Genomic DNA, 16,621 nt, shown 5'->3' on the forward strand with positions numbered 1-16,621 from the left:
AAAGGATAATCACTTACGTTATAGTTTAACTCATAAATGAAAAAGCTGATCATTTTTTTCTTCCTTTTCCTATATTATAACTTTGCTATTGATTTTTGAAGGCCTAATGTTGTTCAGTTGCTCAGTAGTGTCCTACTCTTTGCGACCCCATGGACTGCAGCATGCCAGTTTGCTCCAACTCATGTCTGTTGAGTTGGTGATGCCATCCAACCATCTCGTCTGTCATCCCCTTCTCCTGCCTTCAGTCTTTCCCAGCATCAGGGTCTTTTCTAATGAGTCAGCTTTTCGTATCAGGTGTCCATAAGTGTTGGAGCTTCAGCTTCAGCATCAGTCTTTCCAATGAATATTCAGGGTTGATTTACTTTAGGATTGACTGGTTTGATCTCCTTGCTGTCCAAAGGACTCTCAAGGGTCTTCTCCAGCACCACAGTTCGAAGGCATCAATTCTTTTTTGATGTCAACCTTTTTTACTGTCTAGCTCTCACATCCATACATGACTACGGGAAAAACCATAGCTTTGACTATGTGTATGATGGTCGGCAAAGTAACGTCTCTGCTTTTTAATATGCTGTCTAGGTTGGTCATAGCTTTTCTTCCAAGCGTCTTTTAATTTCATGGCTGTAGTCACCGTCTGCAGTGATTTTGGAGCCCAAGAAAATAAAGTCTGTCACTGTTTCCATTGTTTCTCATCTGTTTGCCATGAGTGATGGTACCAGATGCCATGATCTTTGTTTTTTGAATGTTGAGTTTTAAGCCAGCTTTTGTTACTCTCCTCTTTCACCCTCATCAAGAGGCTCTTTAGTTCCTTATCACTTGCTGCCATTAGGGTGGTGTCATATGCATATCTGAGGTTATGTAACCTCAGATTCTATGATTGAAGAGAAACTAAGAATGAATCCTGGCACCTGAGACGTTAGATTCACATTGGTAAAGAGAGGCATGAAGTAAATAAAACATAGCTGTGTGGCTATATTAATTCTTCTGAAAAGCAGTGGTTTTGAAACTATATTCTATAAAGGATTCATTCTAAGCAGATTCATTCCAATTTCAGCCAGCGCAGTTTTATGTTGATGAGTTTTAAATGTGGACGTTTGCGTAAGAGTTCATGAAATCGGGGTGCTATTGTTTAAAATAGAAAGTGTGATAGCTAGCATGTTTGGCCTTATCAGTGTCCTGCTTAAACCCTTGCAATGCTTGAGTCTTTATTATGACTTACACAGCTTATTTATTAGCTCCAGCTTCATCCTTCATCTCTTATCACTGTTTCCCTTGCTTTCCTTGGAAACCTCGCATTGTAGTCCTACTTAAATTGCTTGATATTCCCTAAGAAGGAAATGCTCTTTTCCATCTCCATGTCTTAACACGTGGAGCCACCCTCATTCTCATCATGCTGAGGAACTGTGTTTCCTTGGAGCTTTGGTCATTGCTCCACAAAAGCACTTGTTTCATTATTTTGTAACTGTGGCTTTCCTTGAGAGCAGAAGCCATCTAATTTATCTTCATATCCATACTGCTTGGTGTTCATTAAGTATTCAAATGTCTTTTGAATAATTGCATTCAGGACTTGAGAAGTAGAATTACTTTAACGCGTACTCATGTGAGTAAAACATTAGAGATCTAGTCTGTGCAAAAGTACTCTTAGTGACATTTTGTCAGGCACAATGCTAAGTATATAAGAAGTACCCAGATGCACTTATCAAGAAGTATAATGAAGCCAAAAGATACATTAAATGGAAAGTTAGATTAGATTAGGTAGTAGTGATTTAAATGAAGTAATGTATTGGCTTCAGTCATCTAATCCTGAAAGCTGGTTGTGGAAGCATTTTAATAATAATTCCATACAGTCTTGAAAAAGTTTCTTTCTATGTGACTGATGCTAATAAATTCAAAAAGACCCTCAGATGCCAAAGTCTAACACAGTGCTGTGCATGTGTGTGCGCAGTCACTAAGTCATGTCTGGCTCTCTGTGACCCCATGGACTATAGCCTACCAGGTTCCTCTGTCCATGGGGCTTCTCAGGAAAGAAGCTGGAGTGGGTTGCCATTTCCTTCAGGGGATCTTTCTGGCCCAGGAATCAAACCTGCTTCTCCTCCATTGGCAGGTGTGTTCTTACCACTACTTGGGCAGCCTCTAACATACTGAAACCTATCCGTAAGAGTGAGCCCTGGAGCTGTCCTGCCTGAATCTCAATCCCTTTCCTAGCTTTGTGATCCGGTGCAAGCTGTCTAATCTGTGGCTCCTTTTTCTTATCTGTAAAATGAGGATTTCAGTCATACTACCTTATATGGCTGTGATGAAGGGTGAACACAAGTTAATGTATGTTGAGCAGTTAGAAGAATGCCCAATACACAGAAAACATTCAACAGATATTGGCTATAATTTCTAGCAGCTTCTTAAGCGGTTTTTTAAATTGTACATCGTTTCCATCGTTTAAAGGCAATTTCTTTAATATGTGAGTATCTAATTTAAAATAAAAATAGCACTTTTAGTTAGTTACTGTTCTGTCTCCTTATGGCCTTCCCTTGTGGCTCAGCTGGTAAAGAATCTGCCTGCAGTGCCGGAGACCTGGGTTCGATCCCTGGGTTGAGAAGATCCTCTGGAGAAGGAAAAGGCTACCACTCCAGTATTCTGGCCTAGAGAATTTCGTGGACTGTATAGTCCATGGGCTCACAAAGAGTCAGACAGGACTGAGCGACTTTCACTTTCACTCTCTCCTTCCTGCCTCATTGTCCCGTTTCCCAGTGGAGTATAGGCTGTTTCTGTCCCCTGGTTGACATGAGATGCGAAACTGTTCTTCTGATTTCTGCAGCAGAGCATTTTGTCCCCATGGCCTGTGCGGTTCCTGACAGTGCCGGCAGGAGAGGAGGGGAGGAGCAACAACTGTAGGAAACCCAGTGGCAGGTTCCTAACCAGCCTTAACCTGTGCCTAGTCAGTCCTCAACTTTCACCCTTCTTGGTGGATGATAGGTATGCAGCTTTTTCCTTTACACTTGCCCTAACTTTTTTGTCTTGGAAGAATAGATTTTTTAAAAATCTGACTTTATATATGCATACTGGTGTTAGTTGCTCAGTTGTGTCTGACTCTTTGCAACACCCTCGGCTGTAGCCTGCCAGGTTCCTCTGTCCATGGAATTCTCCAGGCAGGAATATTGGAGTGGATAGCCATTCCCTTCTCCAAGGGATCTCCTGACCTAGGGATCAAACCCAGGTCTCTTGCATAGCAAGCAGACTCACTTACCATCTGAGCCACCAGGGAAGCCTGTGGACACAGTCCATGGGGGCGCAAAGAGTAGAATACCACTGGGCAGCTAACACATATATCCCAGAAAGGCACATACAGATTTAATAAGTCAGTGAACCTGTTTTTTAAGTTCAGTGTTCACACATGTACCTGTAGTGAGGACAGGAAGTGGGGTGCTAGTAACTTGTGTCAGTACCCTGAAAATCCTGTGTGCCTCGAAATCCTGTCCAGTGTGCCCTTTTATGATGCAAAGAACACTTCCAAGGAAAGAGAAATCTGTTTGCAAGATACTCGGTAAAGAGTGCTTATTCACTTCTCACTGTAACAAGAACATAATATCCAGTGTATCCTTACAGCCTAGTGTGACTGCCTCTCTTGTGTAACAATTAAAATATAATGAAAACCTCATTAGTTTTTTTTAAATATTTCATTAAAAAAAGAAATTTAACCAGTAATTTTGAGCTGACTGTGAGTAATTTGAAGGTGAGGGGCCAAGATATAAAGATAAGTTGAGCACTTATCTTTACTACTTATGACCTATTAGAGAGACCAGAGTACTTGGGAGTTGGAAGCTGGGAATGAGATTGGACAAGTGCTGGGTTTTGAACAGATTAAGGAAACAAAATAAGACATTAACGAGGGACCATTTTTAAATGCCAGTGGCATCCTGTGTGATTGTTGGCCTTGGGAAGTCTGAATCCTTATACAAGTCAGTCAGTAACACTAGTAGTGTCTTGTAATTTGAACACTAGTTTAACATTAGCAAATTTTTGCTCAAGGGCCTTTGTAGGAACTGTCAAATCCCTTGCACCTTCATGCAATTGGTGAGTTAGGTCATACAAGAAAAACCAACTTCTAAAACAAATACAGTTTTTGACTAAACATATTTCTTCTGTACAGACCTAGATGCTGTGTGCATGTTTAAATGTTATCTAGCCTTGAAATTTCATTTCCTTCAACAGCATGCCTTTCTGTATTTGTCAGGCCAAAGAACTTCTTGTTTTACTTCTTACCTCAGTTTTTGTTCTTTGTTGTTAGTAGTATTGATAGTATTATTTAATCAGGAAGGAGAAATACTGTTTGGACATTTTCAAATGCCTCAAAACTGTTAGGTTACTTAGAGGAATGAGTAAGATTTGTACGGCTTCCCGTTGGATCACCTCAAGAACATCTCTGTGGTGTCATGCACCCTTCCTTGTTTTAGGTTTCTGAGTGTTAGAAATAACTTCTTATTGAACTTGATTTAGTTCCCCTCTTAAGTTTCACTTACTTGTCTTTGCCTGTCTAGGGCACTATATACATGAAACTTAACTCTTCTTACACACAGTAACTCTTAAAATGATTGAAAGTGACTGTTAAATCCTGCTTGAGTCTTTTTGCCACAAAGGGGGGAAAAAAGCCCTAATTCTCAAACCATACGCACATGACATGGTTTACAAGACCTTTCTCCGTGCACATTGCTAAACTCATGACAAAGTCTGTTTGTCAGTAACCTCTCAAAATACAGTGGCCAAAACTGACTGACGGCCTCAGATGTGGACTGCCCATTGCTGAAGACAATGAGGCTATTATCTGGATGCTGTGCTTCTGTTAAAACAGCCTGAAATTCATATCACATTTTTTGGCGGCAGCATTATCCTTTGATCATATTTAGCTTATGGTCAACTAAAACGTCATCTCTTTTTCATGTGGACTGCTTGAAGTCTGGCTTTCTCAGTTTTTACTTGCAAGTTGATGCTTTGAAAATAAATGCAGGATATAATGTATTACATTACCCTGAAAGTTTAAGTGAATTTTTTTAAATCAAATTTTATCTCATTTTGACTATCCAGAGATATAGCATTTGTATAAAAGAGCACAGTTTTCATGGTGCTCTCTCATATATTTTTATTTAATCTTTACAGCAACCATCCCAGAATCAGGAAAGTGGCTTTCTGCTAAGTCAGTCATTGGCAGGTGTGGTACTTGGTCGCAGGGGTTTTGGTTCCAGATCCCCCGTTCATCTTAACCACTGTTCACTTAGTGAGCATTTAGCGCGTCCTCTGCCATGTGGAGATGGAAATGGCACCCCACTCCAGTACTCTTGCCTGGAGAATCACATGGACGGAGGAGCCTGGTGGGCTACAGTCCACGGGGTCGCAAAGAGTGGGACACTACTGAGCGGCGTCACTCACTCACGCACTGCCTGCCATGTGGCCGGCTCCACGCGGGGCTGGCGCGTTAGTGAGCGGGACCGAGGACAGCATCCGCCCTGTGGTGTATGAGGCTTGCTGTGTAAATTAGTGCTGCCAGTTCCCGAGCGCCTTCTCCTTCAGAGGGCGCTGTGGTGGACTGTGTGGTCGTTCACGGGGTGTGTTGCCTCTCTCCTAGGGCCCTCTGTATCAGAGGATTGTATTTCACACTCTGTTGACATCAGGTTTGGACACTTGGCTTTCCTAGACTGATACAGTGTTAGAGGAAGTGGCATGTCCCATGTCTGAGCAGATGTTTTAGATTCTGTTTTGCGGTTCTGCCAATGGCTCTTTTCCTTCTGTCATGGAACCAGCCTCCCTTAGCTGGGGCTGGTCCCAGAATGACGGAGCTTCAGACAGAATTCCTGAGTGATGGAGCAGAGCTGAAGCCGATTCATGGTTGACATCTAATGTAAGTGAGAAATGAACCCTTGTGTTGGAGGCATCATGATTTTGGAGCTGTTTGTTAGCATGGCATCATGTATCCCAAGCAGACTGTGATACTGACATTCAAGGCGCTGTTTGATGATAAATAAGACTTAAGCCTTGTTCTCAAGGAATGTGCAGTCTTGGCGGGTGCAGTAAATTCCTATCAGTTACTGTAGATGAGGAAGAGGAGAGTATGTGTATGGAAAGGTCTTTGAAGCTGGGGATCTTTCCTGACTCTGCTTCATCTCTAGGCTGAATCAGTCAATATGTTTTAAATTCAGAGTCTAAGGTCCAGCTACTCACAGTCACAACTTCTATCCAGAATTTGATAAGCATGCTTTCTGTGTCTTGGTTCAAATCACCTTTTTAAACACAAATGTTCAAGAGGATGGGCTTTGACAGAATAGTCATTAGAAACTTCCTTCCTAAGTCTTATTAGTTAGCATTCACTAGGTAACCTAAGAACCTGCCTAGTTGAACTATTTCCCCAACGTATCCATGAAAGTATCATGAGATCCTCGGCCCTGTTGGAATTTTATTTGTCAGCATTCAGATTTTCCATTGCCACTGCCGCGTGTACCTGGTTTTGCATGGGTTTTCATTTAAAAACGAAGCCCAGGCTGGGATTCTGTGAGGAATTTCCTTACCTGAGAAGCTCAGGGATGCATGGCCAGGGATCAGGGGAGCTCTTGAAACCTTTGAAAAAATTACGCAGAAAATTTTCTGTAAATATACCTTGTTCTGAGCTGTAGCTTTCATTAGATTATCAAAGAGAATTAATGATTCCCCTTAGAAGGTTGCAGCCACTGTTGTGGCGTGAGAGGAGAAGTGGAACGAGGATTGAGAGGGCGTGAGTGTGTAAGGGACGGGGGCCAGAACCCAGGAGAAGGGCCGAGAAGGGAAAGGGAGCAGGGCTGAGGACCGCGAACACACACAGTGTTTCAGAAGCCAGTTCCTCATTAGTCAGGTTGTTACAAATCTGTTCTAGGATTTTGCAAGGATTCTACTTCCATTCTCACAGCGCTTATTTGTGATTCCTTGGAAATTACCCAGTTTTCGGATACATATAATGTTTTATGGTATAATTTTTCTCAGTCTATAAATATTAATTTAAAGCAGTTCCTTCTTCTGTTCCCATCTCCTTCCTATCTTTGGCTTTGATTTTTTTCTTTCATTCTTTTTTACCCCCTCCCCCCTTAATCCTTATTTACCCTTCTCAGATTAAAGATCATTCTTATTTAAGAAGGCTGACTCAAGATAGAAACTGTTCCTTAGGTTATCTGTTGATAATTGACCCCAAGTCAGGAGATAGCCTTTGTTATTCTTTCTTGTTGGGAAGGCTTCCCCCACCTCACCCCACCTCAGGATCTTAGTTCCCCAGCCAGGGATCAAACCCTGGGCCACAGGACTGAAAGCACAGACTCCTCTAACAACTAGACTACCAGGAAATTCCTGAGGAAGGCATTGTTAAGTTTAATTAACACTTATTACAAATATCTTTAAAAAATGTATTGAGATATTGTTATACAGTTAACTGCGCATATCAAAAGTGTATAATTTGATAAGCTTTGACTTAGTTTATACCCATAAAACCATACCTGTAGTCAAGATACTGAGCGTATTTGTCACCCCTCAGTTTTTTTAGTCCCTCTTGGTAACCTCCCCCCACTTTATTACCCAGACAACTACTGTTTATTTTCTTTTTCTTTAGTTTAGTCAGCATGTCCTACAGGATGCACTCTTTTTTTAAATTTAACTTCTTTCACTCAACATGATTATTTTGAGATGCATCCATTTTGTAGTGTGTATTAATAGTTTATTCCTTTTTTAGCTAAGAAATATTCTATTGGAAGGATACATACTATAATCTGTGTATCTGTTCACGTCTTGATGAGGGGGGTGGTGGTTCTAGTTTTTGGCTTTTACAAGTAAAGCTGCTGTGAACATCCATGGACATAAATTCGTAGGAGTGAAGTGGCTGAATAATATGGGGTTGGGGGGGGACAGGGAAGAAGAGGTTGAGAAAGCAAGAGAGGTTTATTGTAAGAAATTGGCTCACAGGATTGTGGGGGCTGGCAAGTCCAAAATCCATGGGATGGGCCAGCAGGCTGCAGCTGGCAGGGAAGTTGCTGTTGCAGTCCTGAGTCCAGCATCTATAGGACCGGCCCAGAGTCTGGGAGTTCAGGCAAGATTTCTGCCCCTGTCTTGACACAGAATCCCTTCTTGCCCAGGAAGCTGCAGTGTTTTGCTTTGAAGGCCTTCAACTGATTAGATGTGGCCCACCCACATTGTGGAAGGCAATCTTCTTTACATAACATCAGCTAATTGTACATGGTAATCACATCTGTGGAATACTTTCACAGCAACCCCTAAACTAGTGTTTGACCAAACACCTGGGCACGAAGCCTAGCCAGGCTGACACAAAATTTAACCACTACAGTCCCTAAATATTTCATGTTTTTAATGCCGTTATAAATTTTTATTCATATTTTTAAAAATTCAGTTTCCGATTGTTGCTAGCTCACTAGCATGCTGTTGGTGTTTTCTTCTTTGTTTTTTTAAAATTTATTTTTTGGCCATGCCACACAACCTGTGGGATCTTCGTTCCTCAACCAGGAATTGAACCTGAGCCTCTGCAGTTAAAGCACAGAGAACTGGACTGCCTGGGAGTTCCCTGTTGTTTCTTTTAACTGGCCTCCTTTATACTACTCTTAAACAGATAAGTGTCAGTTTTTTCATTCTAGTTTAGGATTACCTTCCATCTTTTTAGACATAAAAATAGAAATTATTTTAGACACTGCATAATGTCATTACTTCTCACTTCTCTTATTTATTGGAATCATCTGACAGGAATGGCAAGTTCATTTTAATAATCTTGTCTTACCTTATTTGAGTCATCCTTTTTATTTTTCTTTAATCATAGGATTATAACAATTCTTAAATATTTTAAAGATTTAAAATGTAGGTGGATTTAAAGTCTAGAACCTAGAAAATTTCAGAGCAGAGGCACTGATACCCAGAAAGGAAACAGAAAATTTGGGAGAGAAGATTCAGGCTCATATTTTAGTCATCACCTTTATGCCATTCGCTTTGTGATTCACTTTTTGAGCCTCAGGTCCTCATCTGTAAAATGGAATAATAACATCGATTTCCATGGAGCCATTGTGAAGTTAAGTGAGCAGTTTTGTGTGAAGAGGCTGGAATCGTGCTTTTAAACATAATAGCTCCCATTACTGTTAGCATTTTATTCAGCAAATGTTTGATACTTCTATTTACATTTTTTAGAATGAGTTTTGCAAGAAGTTTGTCAGATTCTCCACCAAAAGCTTGCAGACACTGTTCGATGCTCTAGAACTGTAGGAGTTAAAAGGATGAGCAGGGTTCCTGTTCTCATGAAGGTTCAACCCGTCAGGCTCTGACAGGACAGGTAGACAATAAACAAGTAAAGGAACGAGCAGAGGACAGCATCTCAAGTCGGGATAAGAACTGTGAAGAGCAGCGGGGGAGATGCAGTGACGTGGGTGGGGGCAGCCCCGTCAAAGTGGGCAGGCTGGGGAGACCTCTCTGCGGAGATGACATTGAAGTCAAGACCTCGCCTGAGGAGGGTGTGAAGGAACCAGGCATGTGAAGGGCGGTGTAACAACTGGTATGGCAGAGAAAGTGCAGAGCCTCTGCAGGGGGAGGAAGAGAGAGGAGCCCCAAAAGCTGGTGCAGAGGAGTGGGGGAATCAGAGAGGGGACGCGCGTTCCACGCCAAGCATGGGGGAGGCCTTGGACGGGTTCTCAGAAGGGAAGTGACCTGATCGGGGCGTTGTTGCCATGGGCCTGTGGGGACAGGAGCCCAGCCCTGAGGCACCAGCTTGCTGCATATTCCAGTGTGACTTGGATTTCCAGTTGCCTCAGAAACATTAAACTACATATTTTCCCCGATATAAAGATCCCAGCCAGACCCTGTCAAAGCCAAGTGTGTATTGTCTAAAGCAAATTCTGTTTTATATCTTCTCAATTTTACTAAGATTTATTATATACTTGCATGTATTTTCAAAAATAGTGTTTTGGGGATTTTTTTTTCCCTTTCAAGCTCATGTGGCAATTGACTGGCATCGTAGTCAAGGCTCAACCTTGGGGTCAGATATCAGCATAATTATTGACCACATGGACGCATTTGGCAAATATTAATATCAACAGACTTTATTACTAGAATATGATTCCCGCGTAGAATCATGGAACCAGTGAACTTAAGAATTTGTTGGTCTCGATTCCTTCCTTTTATAGAAGAGACAGCTTGCATCCAAAGAGGTTAAATTGTTCGCATTACATAAACATAAAAAAAAAATAAGCCTGGTTTATGTTATCCTCCCCTGATCTAAGGTGAGAGAGTCTTGAGACAAAATATGGAGCCATAAAGACGCAGACATTAATTTTCTTAGTGTCTGCTGCCGCCTTCTCTGTTGGTCGTTTATTTTATACCTGTGCTATTTTACACTTATCCCTGGACTAAGGATATTGGAATGAATCAGATAGCCATTCCGTAGTGGGGAAATAGGGAAACAGGCAAGTAAACAAGCAGTTGCCATACATGTCACATGTCACAGTAAAGCCAAGCTTAGCCCATGGGAGCGTAGCCTGTTACGATGGCCGCGTCTGTGAAGTGTGGCCCCAGGTTCAGACTCTGTTCACCTACAGAGCTGGAGGTGCTTCGGCCCACCTTTTAATACAGTGAGCATTATATTGCCTTAGCTGTTTGACCTTTCTTCTGGTTTCTTGCCTCCCATCCATAGCCCTGGGCTAAATGTAGTGAGTTCCGAGGTCAGGCTGTGTCTGACCAGTCCATATCTGACCAGTGAGACTTGTCTTGATACAGCCCTGCTCTGCCCCTGCCACTTGCTCAATATGGACCCACAGCCAGTGGTAAGTGACAGCTTGTCTTATTTTAAATAGAAACCTATTTAGAGACTAATTTAAGAATAGTTGAACTTGATGTAGTTCCTCTCTCAAGTGATGCAGATTTTGTTCTTTATTTTTGAAAAATTCTTAAACAGAAACAATGACTTTCTTTTTTTTGGTTTACTCTGGCTCATTTGCCTTTTTGCTGTGTTTTATGTGGGGAGAGTGGCCATTCCTAAGAAAACTAGCACATGAAGTTCATTGTCATCTTACACCATGCTCTCTGTCTTAAAATAAGGCTCCAGAAATGCATTCAGAGAACAGGTAGAGAAAGCAGTGCTTCTCTGATTGTGAAGAAACAGTAGTTTCCTGTTAAGCCTTTCTCATTCAAGAGCTTATAATTTTCTGTAAAAGCTAAACATTATCCCTTGGGCGGGTATGTTTTATTCTTGGCTCTGATTCTGTGTTAGAAAGTTTGATTTTAAAGGGAAGATATTAGCTTTTTGTCTCCCACACAAAGAATGTTCTTGTTTGTCTTTATTTTTGGTAAGATTCAGTTTCATTCTCCTGAACCAGGACTTCCTTGGCAGTCCAGCGGTTGAGACTCTGTGCTTCCACTGCAGCAGGGCACAGGTTTGATCCCTAGTCAGGGAACTAGGATCCCATATGCCACACAGCGTGGACAAAAAAACTGAAAACAAAAAAATACCCCGAGCTTGCCTTAGTGTGAAGAGTAGTGTCAATATCTTTTATCTGCAAAAAAGTATCTTTGCCATCATATGTGTGTATTTGTGTGTGTCTGTGTGTGTATAAAATCAAAACCTGCAAATACGGTATATGTTGTTGAGGGTATTAATGAACTCCTGATGACTATATTGTATTTGCCCCAGGTGTTAGATGACAGCCATTTTTGACAGTCCAGTGTGGTAGGTGATACGGCATTCTCCATATGGGGATAAAATGATCCATCTCTATTATCCATCTCCTCGATTATCCTCCTAGTCCCCTAGATGGGAACTAGAATTTTAGATGTGTGCACTGAGAAAATGGAACTCAAGTTGGGTAGCTCAGATGGTAAAAAAGCTGCCTGCAGTGAAGGAGACCCAAGTTCTATCCCTTACTTGGTAAGATCCCCTGGAGAAGGAAATGGCAGCCCCCTCCAGTATTCTTGCCTGGAAAATCCCATGGACAGAGGAGCCTGATGGGCTATAGTCCATGGGGTCACAAGAGTCAGACGTGACTTAGTGATTAAACCACAATAGCAGCCTAAAAAACAGTAAAACCAAATTGTGTATGAATAGTAGTTTGTCCTCCTCTATCTTGTGTACATTGAGAAACGGAGCTATGGGGTATTTTTAATGACTGGAAGAAGCTGTTTGTAGTGAGTGATTTTAGCCTGTACAGAAAAACAGTCCCCAGGTATACTAACACTAACGCTGTCAGCTCCGAAGTTCTCTGCAGTGATCACTCCTCCTGCTCGGCGACAGCAACCGCACGTAGCTGGGGGAGAACCGCCTCTGGAGCCGGGCTTCAGGGTCCAGAGCCCGGTCCCCAAGCTCCTGTGTTGCTCTGGGCAGACTACTTTCTGTCTCACACTCCTTCTTTCCAAAAAGGGGATAATACTAGTACTTCCCTCACAGGGTGCTAGGAGAATTAAAGGAGTTAATATATGTGTGGCACTTAGAGCACGAGGTATCAACTATTATTGATGCTTTTCTGCCATACATTTTAAGTGGCCAGTTTTCATAGACAGTTTGGCATTTGAACTGGGCTGAAAGAATAAATAAGGTTTCCAAAAATGAAATGTAAAGAATTTAAAATGGGGAAAGCTGTGGGTGGGGGGGAGGAAGAATGCTAAGAGGAGGTAAAAAGCCTTTTCCCCTCCTTTTTGTCTCCCGTTTATTGCTTACTAATTTTACACCTGCTGCAGAGCTCAGCATTGATGAATGTTACGTAATCTTATTCAGCCCTCGTGAAAACCCTTGCCAGATAGGTGTTTTAAAATCTCATTTTACAGATGGGAGAGTAGCCATAGAAAAGTCAAGTCACCAGGTTAAATACCTGGCCTAGTTCTGACTGTAAAGCTCAGGCTCTTAATTATTATCCAGTCCTTACTTCCTAAGAGCAGGCTATTAGAAGACGACTCCAGAAAATATTTATAAAACGATGAGTGCTCTGTGGTTGGAGCACAGAGTGGTGCTGTCAGGGGCGCACGTGATCCCTTTGTCCCAGCGAGAGACTGGAGACCGTGTGTGCGATCGTCGCAGAAGATGGACGAGAAGCTCGCGTGCCCGCGCGTGCTGCCTGCGTCGCCGTGCCCGTCATTCCAGCAGCGTGGAGGTGCGTGTTTGCTCCCAGCTGAGAATGGCAGCATTGGGTTGTTGAGGTCTTTATTATTTTTCTCATGAGAAATTGCACACGTTTCCCCCGCGACATCCCGATTGACCCCTTGGACTCGAGTGCTCTTCACTTCCTTTTGTTGCCTCAGATTGAGGGCTGTTTGAACACCCTTTTCAGTTCCCTGCCTACATCTGCTTCGCAGCCTGGAGCACTTTTTGGTTTCATGCCCCACCATGAGGTCTGTTGGGAATACAGTGAAGACGATCGTAACTGTTACTGTTATTCCTTCCGTCCCCTGACTGTACTTTGTCACACTGTCTTTTGAACCTTTAATGGAATCTGTCATTTCATCCTCAGACTTCCCTCTCAAATAGCTCACTGGCCTTGATTTGAATTTTAAGTTGTTCTGTCCCCACGTACTACTTCCTTCCATTAATTAGCTGATGGCTGTTTTTTTCCCCCTTTAGTGTTCATGCCTTTTTTTTTTTGTCTAAAACTCCTCTTTCCAGAAGATACAGCCAACAACTCAGGACTAGGCTTTATAAAACCAGAATCAGACTAAAATGAACTAGAATCCTGGTAGCTAGTATCTTTCCCTAGAATTTATATCTTTTCCTCCGCTTTTAAGGGATAGAAAAAAAAGAGAGAACATTTTCTGAAAACAAATACCAGAGATTCAGCCGAAAATTTCAAAAGAAAAAGCAAAAACATTCAGGATTTATCAGTGAACCATTAACGTCTGTTACATAGCCTCCAAGAAACCATGAAGGTTTTTACTTACAAGTCAATTTCATGTCTATACCTTTTACTTATTTCTTTTCATCATCATGAAACAGGCCTTCATGGCTTGTCTGGACTGTGGCAGCAGTCTTAACAGCTGGTTCCCTATCCTTCCCACCTCCCCAGGTCGTCATCCATGTCAGCAGCATTCTGATGGTTCTTAAACAGTGATCTAATCTCGTGCCTTTAAAGTCTCCTTTGGCCCCTCCTTGCCTGCGCTCGTGTTTAAATCCCTAACATGCCTCATGCAGCCTTGTAGCCTGCTTCAGAGGGGTGCTCCATGGAAACAGGTATTTTATTCACCGTTCCCCCCACACCTAGATCAGTGCCTGAAACAGCCCCTCATGCCCTGAGTTTACTGGGCCGGGGCTTCCCCAAAACAGGTCCTAGGTTTGCCCCTCACAGGTCACAGGTTTGTTGAGAGGTGCTGGTCGGTGCCCTCCACCTTTGGGATGGCCAGGTGGAGCCTGGCTCAGCCAGGACTCAACTGAGTAATGGGAATCTCAAGTCTGCACAGTGGCGGTGACCTGCCGAGCACGGGCGAGGAGGTGCTCTGCCACCTGCACAGCTACGATAGCCGCCCGCTGCAGAGCATCCCGCTGTGGGTGAGGGGCCCGGGGCTGCTGGCGGGTTTATGATCCAGGGGCCTGAGCAGCTCAGCCAGAGGTGCTGCTACTCAGAAGCAGGGGTGGGCTCACAGGAGGCCAGTCAGGGGCGTCTCCTCTGTCTTCACTCCCACAGGATACGTTTCAGTGTTTCTGTGGGTGCTGTTCCCATTTAGTAGCATTCAGGTTAGCCACGGGCTGACCAATCCACTAGCCGTGAAAAATATAATTAAAATCAGGCTTATCTTTTATACCTTTAGGAAGTCTTTTCCTAACCTAAACGTGAAAACTAAGAGTATTGTTTATAGTATTATTGTCCTTATGATGGCTGATGGATGGACCCAGTTAGCCCTGTTTGGTGTGAAATAGGCCACTGTTGTTGGTGCTCTTTTGTTTTTATTTTTTGCCCAGGCCAGTGAATGTCACATCAAAGAGAATTCTGTAGAACCCTGTCGTGTTCCCACAGACCATGATCCTCATGGCTGTCCTGTCTTTCAGATGCATACTTGGGAGGAAGGTTTGCAAGAAAATGTGGATGCAAACCTGAAACTGCTGTCACCATCTGTACAGTGCTTTATTATTTCAGATATGCTTTTATGCTCACATAATTTTGTTGAAACTTCACAACCATTTTGTGAGTTGTTTTTTTTTTAATTTCACATTATAGGATTGTCTAGTTTTGCAGATTGAAAAACTTGTTCTGAGTAAAGTAACTTAAAGTCACACAGCCAGTATATCAGTAGAAGTGCAAAGATTTGACTGAGCAGGTGTGACTGTAAGGACACAATGTAAGCAGACCTTATTTAAGATAATGACTGGGAGAGCCATTCATACCTCTTGTTCTTAGAAGAGGACTCTTCTTCTCAAGTAGAGCTTTAAGTAGATTTCTTATTAGAAAAGGGAAAACTGAAAACAGAATTTAAAACTTGGTAGATATACATGGATCATCTCCGAAGACTGAAACAGCTCTGACACTAAGACATTCACAGTGAGATGCATGACACCCACTTGGGTTTCACGTGTGGAGATATGTCTGATATATGTGTGTGTGTATACATATTCTGTGTCGCTAAGGCTCACAGTTAGGGTCTTAGATCCTTATTTGCTGAAATCTCCTTTTGCTTGTATGTCGAGGCCCAAGTTGGCAATTGTCCTTCCAGGTGTGGATTTTGAAAATAAAGTCGACTTGTTGAAATGTGACCTGCCTCATCATGATGCATTCATATCCAGGATTATGGGAAATTTTCAGTGTTGTAGTTTGGCTGATGGTATCCATGAGCCATGGAAAGCACTCTCAGACTAAGCAAGTTAGCAGTTTTGGGTGCAGTTCATGGTGTTTATCTAAGTCTGTAAAGCAGAGTTCGGAGCCTCTTGCATCCTGTTGGCTGAAGAGACTCTGCCTTTCAGCACTTACCCAAGCGCTGTGGAACCACAGACCTGCTCAGCTTATCCTGATTCAAGTGGTCTTAACGCTTGGGGTTGGCGCCGTGTGTCACTGGTGACTGATTTTTGCCCCCGTTTATGACCTGGGACCTTCAGTGGATGGTATTTTGAGAATCTAAAAAGATCCTTAAAAGTCGTGAGACTCTAAGAAGCTGGCTGCCATCAGTTCACTGTCAGTGGTCAGAGAATTTTATTTTAAAAAATACAGGGAATTCCCTGGCAGTCCAGTGGTTAGGAATTTGAGCGCCCACTGCAGGAGGTAGGGGTTTGATGTTTGGCCAGGGAACTAAGATCCTACATGCCATGTGGTGCAGCCAGGAAATTTTGAAAACTTTTTAAAAATTAAAAAAATACAAACTTGTGACTGCCCTATAGTTTAATACAGTGTTTGACCGTTTTGTCCAGAACACTGCCCTGCCCTCCCTCCCCCAGGTGGTTTTTCGTCTGTTTTGTTTGCCTGTGCTTCAGGACGTGTGGAATCTCAGTTCCCTGACCAGGGAGCCAACGTGCACTGCCTGCATCGGATGCGCAGAGTCTTAACCACCGGACCTCCAGGTCCCTCCCGTCCAAAGCATTCCTGGGCAAGCTTTTCTTTTCGAGTAAGTACATAACAAATCAGTGGTTATATGTAGATATATGGCACCCCTCTCATGGAAAGCTCTCTTT

General features: G+C 42.7%; 1 long non-coding RNA gene across 2 annotated transcripts in view; it reads left to right on the plus strand.

Moving 5' to 3' along the window:
- Positions 1-16,621, plus strand: part of LOC138446161 (uncharacterized) — a 33,146-nt gene that overhangs the window by 6,562 nt on the left and 9,963 nt on the right. The window contains exon 2 of one of the 2 annotated variants that reach the window (XR_011259162.1): positions 16,388-16,554. The exons of the other annotated variant lie outside the window; for it this stretch is intronic. This is a non-coding gene — a long non-coding RNA (uncharacterized lncRNA). The remainder of the gene's footprint in view (positions 1-16,387; positions 16,555-16,621) is intronic. 2 annotated transcript variants of the gene reach the window in all.

The sequence above is a fragment of the Ovis canadensis genome, chromosome 9 (genome assembly GCF_042477335.2).
Source record: "Ovis canadensis isolate MfBH-ARS-UI-01 breed Bighorn chromosome 9, ARS-UI_OviCan_v2, whole genome shotgun sequence".
NCBI lineage: Eukaryota > Metazoa > Chordata > Mammalia > Artiodactyla > Bovidae > Ovis > Ovis canadensis.